The sequence below is a fragment of the Syngnathus floridae genome, unplaced genomic scaffold, assembly GCF_059516105.1.
Source record: "Syngnathus floridae isolate MCC-2025c unplaced genomic scaffold, RoL_Sflo_1.0 HiC_scaffold_33, whole genome shotgun sequence".
Classification (NCBI taxonomy): Eukaryota; Metazoa; Chordata; class Actinopteri; order Syngnathiformes; family Syngnathidae; genus Syngnathus; species Syngnathus floridae.
Window position 1 is genome coordinate 585,035 of NW_028284062.1, and position 9,908 is coordinate 594,942.

A 9,908-nucleotide genomic window follows, 5' to 3' on the forward strand; every position below is an offset into this window, starting at 1 on the left:
AGTTTTTGTGGGCTGAAGTTTTAGTGGGGTTAGTGTGAATACAATCCAAAAGAATACAACAGAATACAATACAATAGAATATAATACATAGATTAAATTCAATAGCTCTTACTACTTCCCATTAAATAAATTAAATACGTCTTACTTGTTCCCAATCCTTTTCAAAAAAGTAGTTTAAAACGAGGGCCCTTCACTCAACCTTTAACCTCAACCCCGCACGTCACATTGTGTTGTATCTGTGAATGTTGGTTGTGGCCAAATGATAGTTTTCTTTCATTCGTTTAGGTTCCACGGTGTTTGTTGGCTATGTTTTCCACTGTCAGAAGGATGAAAATACAAAGTACAACGCTTGGACGTGGGCGAAGACGTCACCGGTGAGTCCTTCCTTCCTATTTATTTACCTTCTAGATGCTAGAGGCTAAGTGTTAGAGGCTAAGTGTTAGAGGCTAAGTGTTAAACACAATACGAACAACACAACGATACTGCACTGAACAACACGATACCGCACTGAGAAACACGATACCGCACTGAACAACACGATACCGCACTGAACAACACCATGCCGCACTGAACACCATGCCACACTGAACAACACCATCCCGCACTGAACAACACCATGCCGCACTAAACAACACCATGCCGCACTGAACAACACCATGCCTCACTGAACGACACCATGCCGCACTGAAAGACACCATGCCGCACTGAACGACACCATGCCGCACTGAAAGACACCATCCCGCACTGAACACCATGCCGCACTGAACAACACCATCCTGCACTGAACAACACCATCCCGCACTGAACAACACCATGCCGCACTGAACAACATTATGCCGCACTGAACATTATGCCGCACTGAACAACACCATGCCGCACTGAACAACACCATGCCGCACTGAACAACATTATGCCGCACTGAACAACACCATGCCGCACTGAACAACACCATGCCGCACTGAACAACACCATGCCGCACTGAACAACATTATGCCGCACTGAACAACACCATGCCGCACTGAACAACACCATCCTGCACTGAACAACACCATTCCGCATTGAACACCATGCCGCACTGAACAACACCATCCCGCACTGAACAACACCATCCCGCACTGAACAACACCATGCCGCACTGAACAACATTATGCCGCACTGAACAACATTATGCCGCACTGAACAACACCATGCCGCACTGAACAACACCATGCCGCACTGAACAACACCATGCCGCACTGAACAACATTATAACGCACTGAACAACACCATCCCGCACTGAACAACACCATGCCGCACTAAACAACATTATGCCGCACTGAACAACATTATGCCGAAATGAACAACACCATGCCGCACTGAACAACACCATGCCGCACTGAACAACACCATCCTGCACTGAACAACACCATCCCGCACTGAACAACACCATGCCGCACTGAACAACACCATGCCGCACTGAACAACACCATGCCGCAATGAACAACACCATCCCGCACTGAACAACATTATGCCGCACTGAACAACATTATGCCGCACTGAACAACACCATGCCGCACTGAACAACACCATGCCGCACTGAACAACACCATCCTGCACTGAACAACACCATCCCGCACTGAACAACACCATGCCGCACTGAACAACATTATGGCGCACTGAACAACATTATGCCGCACTGAACAACACCATGCCGCACTGAACAACACCATGCCGCAATGAACAACACCATCCCGCACTGAACAACACCATGCCGCACTGAGCAACACCATGCCGCACTGAACAACACCATCCTGCACTGAACAACACCATGCCGCACTGAACAACACCATTCCGCACTGAACAACACCATGCCGCACTGAACAACATTACGCTAAACTGAACAACACCATGCCGCACTGAACAACACCATGCCGCACTGAACAACACCATGCCGCATTGAACAACACCATGCCGCATTGAACAACACCATGCCGCACTGAACAACACCATCCTGCACTGAACAACACCATGCCGCATTGAACAACACCATCCTGCACTGAACAACACCATCCCGCACTGAACAACACCATCCCGCATTGAACAACACCATCCTGCACTGAACAACACCATGCCGCACTGAACAACACCATGCCGCACTGAACAACACCATTCCGCACTGAACAACACCATGCCGCACTGAACAACACCATCCTGCACTGAACAACACCATCCCGCACTGAACAACACCATGCCGCATTGAACAACACCATCCTGCACTGAACAACACCATCCTGCACTGAACAACACCATGCCGCACTGAACAACACCATGCCGCACTGAACAACACCATGCCGCACTGAACAACATTATGCCGCACTGAACAACATTATGTCGCACTGAACAACACCATGCCGCACTGAACAACACCATGCCGCACTGAACAACACCATGCCGCACTGAACAACACCATGCCGCACTGAACAACACCATCCCGCACTGAACAACACCATGCCGCATTGAACAACACCATGCCGCACTGAACAACACCATGCTGCACTGAACAACATTATGCTGCACTGAACAACACGATCCTGCATTGAACAACACCATGCCGCACTGAAAAACACCATCCTGCACTGAACAACACCATCCTGCACTGAACAACACCACCCCGCACTGAACAACACGATCCCGCATTGAACAACACCATCCCGCACTGAACAAGACCATGCCGCACTGAACAACACCATTCCGCACTGAACAACACCATGCCGCACTGAACAACACCATGCCGCACTGAACAACACCATGCCGCACTGAACAACACCATGCCGCACTGAACAACATTATGCCGCACTGAACAACACCATGCCGCACTGAACAACACCATCCCGCACTGAACAACACCATGCCGCATTGAACAACACCATGCCGCACTGAACAACACCATCCTGCACTGAACAACACCATCCCGCACTAAACAACACCATGCCGCACTGAACAACATTATGGCGCACTGGACAACATTATGCCGCACTGAACAACACCATGCCGCACTGAACAACACCATGCCGCACTGAACAACACCATGCCGCACTGAACAACACCATGCCGCACTGAACAACATTATGCCGCACTGAACAACACCATGCCGCACTGAACAACACCATGCCGCACTGAACAACACGATCCCGCATCGAACAACACCATCCTGCACTGAACAACACCATGCCGCACTGAACAACACCATGCCGCACTGAACAACACCATTCCGCACTGAACAACACCATGCCGCACTGAACAACACCATCCTGCACTGAACAACACCATCCCGCACTGAACAACACCATGCCGCATTGAACAACACCATGCCGCACTGAACAACACCATCCTGCACTGAACAACACCATGCCGCACTGAACAACACCATGCCGCACTGAACAACACCATGCCGCACTGAACAACATTATGCCGCACTGAACAACATTATGCCGCACTAAACAACATTATGTCGCACTGAACAACACCATGCCGCACTGAACAACACCATGCTGCACTGAACAACATTATGCCGCACTGAACAACACGATCCCGCATTGAACAACACCATCCCGCAGTGAACAACACCATGCCGCATTGAACAACACCATGCCGCACTGAACAACACCATGCTGCACTGAACAACATTATGCTGCACTGAACAACACGATCCTGCATTGAACAACACCATGCCGCACTGAACAACACCATCCTGCACTGAACAACACCTTTCCACACTGAACAACACCATGCCGCACTGAACAACATTATGCCGCACTGAACAACACCATGCCGCACTGAACAACACCATGCCGCACTGAACAACACCATGCCGCACTGAACAACACCATGCCGCAATGAACAACACCATCCCGCACTGAACAACACCATGCCGCATTGAACAACACCATGCCGCACTGAACAACACCATCCCGCACTGAACAACACCACCCCGCACTGAACAACACGATCCCGCATTGAACAACACCATCCCGGACTGAACAACACCATGCCGCACTGAACAACACCATTCCGCACTGAACAACACCATGCCGCACTGAACAACACCATGCCGCACTGAACAACACCATGCCGCACTGAACAACACCATGCCGCACTGAACAACATTATGCCGCACTGAACAACACCATGCCGCACTGAACAACACCATCCCGCACTGAACAACACCATGCCGCATTGAACAACACCATGCCGCACTGAACAACACCATCCTGCACTGAACAACACCATCCCGCACTGAACAACACCATGCCGCACTGAACAACACCATGCCGCACTGAACAACACCATGCCGCAATGAACAACACCATCCCGCACTGAACAACATTATGCCGCACTGAACAACATTATGCCGCACTGAACAACACCATGCCGCACTGAACAACACCATGCCGCACTGAACAACACCATCCTGCACTGAACAACACCATCCCGCACTGAACAACACCATGCCGCACTGAACAACATTATGGCGCACTGAACAACATTATGCCGCACTGAACAACACCATGCCGCACTGAACAACACCATGCCGCACTGAACAACACCATGCCGCAATGAACAACACCATCCCGCACTGAACAACACCATGCCGCACTGAGCAACACCATGCCGCACTGAACAACACCATCCTGCACTGAACAACACCATGCCGCACTGAACAACACCATTCCGCACTGAACAACACCATGCCGCACTGAACAACATTACGCTGCACTGAACAACACCATGCCGCACTGAACAACACCATGCCGCACTGAACAACACCATGCCGCATTGAACAACACCATGCCGCATTGAACAACACCATGCCGCACTGAACAACACCATCCTGCACTGAACAACACCATGCCGCATTGAACAACACCATCCTGCACTGAACAACACCATCCCGCACTGAACAACACCATCCCGCATTGAACAACACCATCCTGCACTGAACAACACCATGCCGCACTGAACAACACCATGCCGCACTGAACAACACCATTCCGCACTGAACAACACCATGCCGCACTGAACAACACCATCCTGCACTGAACAACACCATCCCGCACTGAACAACACCATGCCGCATTGAACAACACCATCCTGCACTGAACAACACCATCCTGCACTGAACAACACCATGCCGCACTGAACAACACCATGCCGCACTGAACAACACCATGCCGCACTGAACAACACCATGCCGCACTGAACAACATTATGCCGCACTGAACAACATTATGTCGCACTGAACAACACCATGCCGCACTGAACAACACCATGCCGCACTGAACAACACCATGCCGCACTGAACAACACCATGCCGCACTGAACAACACCATCCCGCACTGAACAACACCATGCCGCATTGAACAACACCATGCCGCACTGAACAACACCATGCTGCACTGAACAACATTATGCTGCACTGAACAACACGATCCTGCATTGAACAACACCATGCCGCACTGAACAACACCATCCTGCACTGAACAACACCATCCTGCACTGAACAACACCACCCCGCACTGAACAACACGATCCCGCATTGAACAACACCATCCCGCACTGAACAACACCATGCCGCACTGAACAACACCATTCCGCACTGAACAACACCATGCCGCACTGAACAACACAATGCCGCACTGAACAACACCATGCCGCACTGAACAACACCATGCCGCACTGAACAACATTATGCCGCACTGAACAACACCATGCCGCACTGAACAACACCATCCCGCACTGAACAACACCATGCCGCATTGAACAACACCATGCCGCACTGAACAACACCATCCTGCACTGAACAACACCATCCCGCACTAAACAACACCATGCCGCACTGAACAACATTATGGCGCACTGGACAACATTATGCCGCACTGAACAACACCATGCCGCACTGAACAACACCATGCCGCACTGAACAACACCATGCCGCACTGAACAACACCATGCCGCACTGAACAACATTATGCCGCACTGAACAACACCATGCCGCACTGAACAACACCATGCCGCACTGAACAACACGATCCCGCATTGAACAACACCATCCTGCACTGAACAACACCATGCCGCACTGAACAACACCATGCCGCACTGAACAACACCATTCCGCACTGAACAACACCATGCCGCACTGAACAACACCATGCCGCATTGAACAACACCATGCCGCACTGAACAACACCATCCTGCACTGAACAACACCATGCCGCACTGAACAACACCATGCCGCACTGAACAACACCATGCCGCACTGAACAACATTATGCCGCACTGAACAACATTATGCCGCACTAAACAACATTATGTCGCACTGAACAACACCATGCCGCACTGAACAACACCATGCTGCACTGAACAACATTATGCCGCACTGAACAACACGATCCCGCATTGAACAACACCATCCCGCAGTGAACAACACCATGCCGCATTGAACAACACCATGCCGCACTGAACAACACCATGCTGCACTGAACAACATTATGCTGCACTGAACAACACGATCCTGCATTGAACAACACCATGCCGCACTGAACAACACCATCCTGCACTGAACAACACCTTTCCACACTGAACAACACCATGCCGCACTGAACAACATTATGCCGCACTGAACAACACCATGCCGCACTGAACAACACCATGCCGCACTGAACAACACCATGCCGCACTGAACAACACCATGCCGCAATGAACAACACCATCCCGCACTGAACAACACCATGCCGCATTGAACAACACCATGCCGCACTGAACAACACCATCCCGCACTGAACAACACCACCCCGCACTGAACAACACGATCCCGCATTGAACAACACCATCCCGGACTGAACAACACCATGCCGCACTGAACAACACCATTCCGCACTGAACAACACCATGCCGCACTGAACAACACCATGCCGCACTGAACAACACCATGCCGCACTGAACAACACCATGCCGCACTGAACAACATTATGCCGCACTGAACAACACCATGCCGCACTGAACAACACCATCCCGCACTGAACAACACCATGCCGCATTGAACAACACCGTGCCGCACTGAACAACACCATCCTGCACTGAACAACACCATCCCGCACTGAACAACACCATGCCGCACTGAACAACATTATGGCGCACTGAACAACATTATGCCGCACTGAACAACACCATGCCGCACTGAACAACACCATGCCGCACTGAACAACACCATGCCGCACTGAACAACATTATGCCGCACTGAACAACATTATGCCGCACTGAACAACACCATGCCGCACTGAACAACACCATGCCGCACTGAACAACACCATGCCGCACTGAACAACACGACGTCGCACTGAACAACACGACGCCGCACAGAACAACACGACGCCGCACAGAATAACACAATACCGCACAGAACAACACAATACCGCACAAACAGTTTTAGATAATATTACGTCGCAGTCATGTGACGCGGACATGACGTCAATAGGCGGAACTCACGGCAAAATTATAATCCGTGGGCGTGGCTTGCAACAGGAAGTAGGAAAGCGGCAGTTCTGGCAAACAAGACACAGCTGTTAGTAACACGATGACTAACAAGGCAAATATTTTTGTTTTCAGCTTGCAACTTGACCGTCTAGAGCGTACAAGGTAATTACAACTGTTTTTTTTTAGCCCTGAAAAGCAAGGGAGTGTGGCGTTTGGGAGGAATGTCGAACTCGGCGTCTGCTTCCAGCCACAGACGCCAAATTTCGACGATTATTTCGACTGGTCAACGGTTGTAAATTATTGCGTTGACTAAAAACTTTATTTAACTCTACTCTTAACTTTGCCGTTTCAGATATGCGGGTATTACACCGCGGAAATGACGTCAATAGGCTGAACTCTCGCCAAAATTCAAATCTGTGGGCGCAATGGCCTTGAGCGAGACACCGGATACAAACACGACGATTATCAACAGAAATATCTTTATTTTCCGCTTGCAAGTGGACCGTCTAGAGCGTACACGGTAAGTACAACTCATTGTGTTTAAAAAGATTTACGTTTGTGTAGTTTGCGTTGCGTTGTATCTGTGAATGTTGGTTGAGGCTAAATGTTAATGTTTAATTTCATTCCTTTAGGTTCCACGGTGTTTGTTGGCTGTATGTTTTCCACTGCAAGAAGAGGCTCGTATCATTGACCAGCAGGAGCTACAATGGTGAGTACCCCTTTCGTCTTCCATTTATGTTAAACACTTCCTATTTCATGTCTAACAGTACTCGATTTAACAAATAACCATAAATAAATACAGTGTGGGCAGTCACGTTAACATATGTGATTATCCTGCCTAATATGTTTATCACAAATATGTCACTAATCACTAATATGTTTATTTGTTTATCACAACACCTTTGGACCTTCAGCAATCGATTATTTACCTTCATCTACATAGAGACAGAACGATGGTGTCTTAAACATCTCATTCATTTCACCAAATAACTTCACGCAGGTGGATAACGGCCGTCTCGGTCACGCTATGTTGCGTGATGCAGTTTTGAAGAACCAAATGCATTTATTCAATGAATAAGTCAAGCTAGTTCTATGTTTATGATGTTGTAAGTTACGGTACCGATTGAAGTTGAGTTCGAAGCCAGTGGAAAACAGCGCTGCGTTTGTGCTCTCCAGGTACAAATGTTGTGATCTCTGACTGACGACCGGGCGAGACTCGAGTAAGAGATGTCCAAACGAGCTCCGGCAGGCGGAGCGAACGGACGCCCTTCAGGCCGCCAATGACGAGCTGAGAACCAAACTGATGGACGTCCAGTTAGAACTTCAGCAGGAGAAGAACAAGGTGAAAACCTCAACAGACAGACACTGCCTGCCTCCCTGCCTGCCTCCCTGCCTGCCTCCCTGCCTGCCTCCCTCCCTCCCTCCCAGTTTTCCCGATGTAGATTAGACATGCGTGTGCCATGACTGTGTCAGCCTACATCAACAAATGCACCGAGGACGTCAGCACCACTAAGAATATCATCACCCGGGGCAACCAACGACCCTGGATGACTGAGGAGGTACGTCAAACGCTACGAGCGCGGAACTCTGCCTTCAAGTCTGGCGACAAGGAGACACTGAGGACAGCGAGAGCCAACTTGAACCGTGCCATCAGGATAGCGAAGCGAGACCGCAGTCGAAAATTTCAGGATCGTTTCCACGACGTCAAAAACATCAGGAGTATGTGGCAAGGCATACGGGCGATTACAGACTACAACTCACCCTCCCCCCCCCCGGTGGGTGTAGTTGATGCTGACTTTCTAAATGGTCTAAATAACTTCTTTGGGAGGTTCGAGGCACTAAACGGCACTCCAGCAGTTAAAACTGTCCCCCATCAGGAAGAGGAGGTACTCTGCCTTGACTCCGCCGATGTGTTGAAGACCCTGAGGAGAGTCAACCCCTGTAAGGCCCCTGGCCCCGACAACATTCCTGGGCGTGTGTTCAGGGAATGTGCAAGTCATCTGGCTGGGGTCATCACAGACATTTTTAACACCTCGCTGGGCCAAGCCACAGTGCCGGCGTGCTTTAAGACTGCCTCCATCATTCCGGTGCCGAAGAAACCTCAAATCACCTCATTTAATGATTACCGGCCTGTTGCACTGACTCCGGTTATGATGAAGTGCTTCGAAAGGCTGCTTAAAGGTCACATCGTTTCCAGACTCCCCCTATTATTTGACCCGTTCCAGTTTGCCGACCGGCAAAACCGCTCCACTCAGGACGCCATCTCCTCCGTTCTTCACCTGAGCCTGGCTCACCTGGAGGAGAAGAACACCCATGTGCGGAGGCTGTTCCTGGACTTCAGCTCAGCGTTTAACACCATCATCCCACAGCATCTGGTAGGAAAATTGGAACACCTG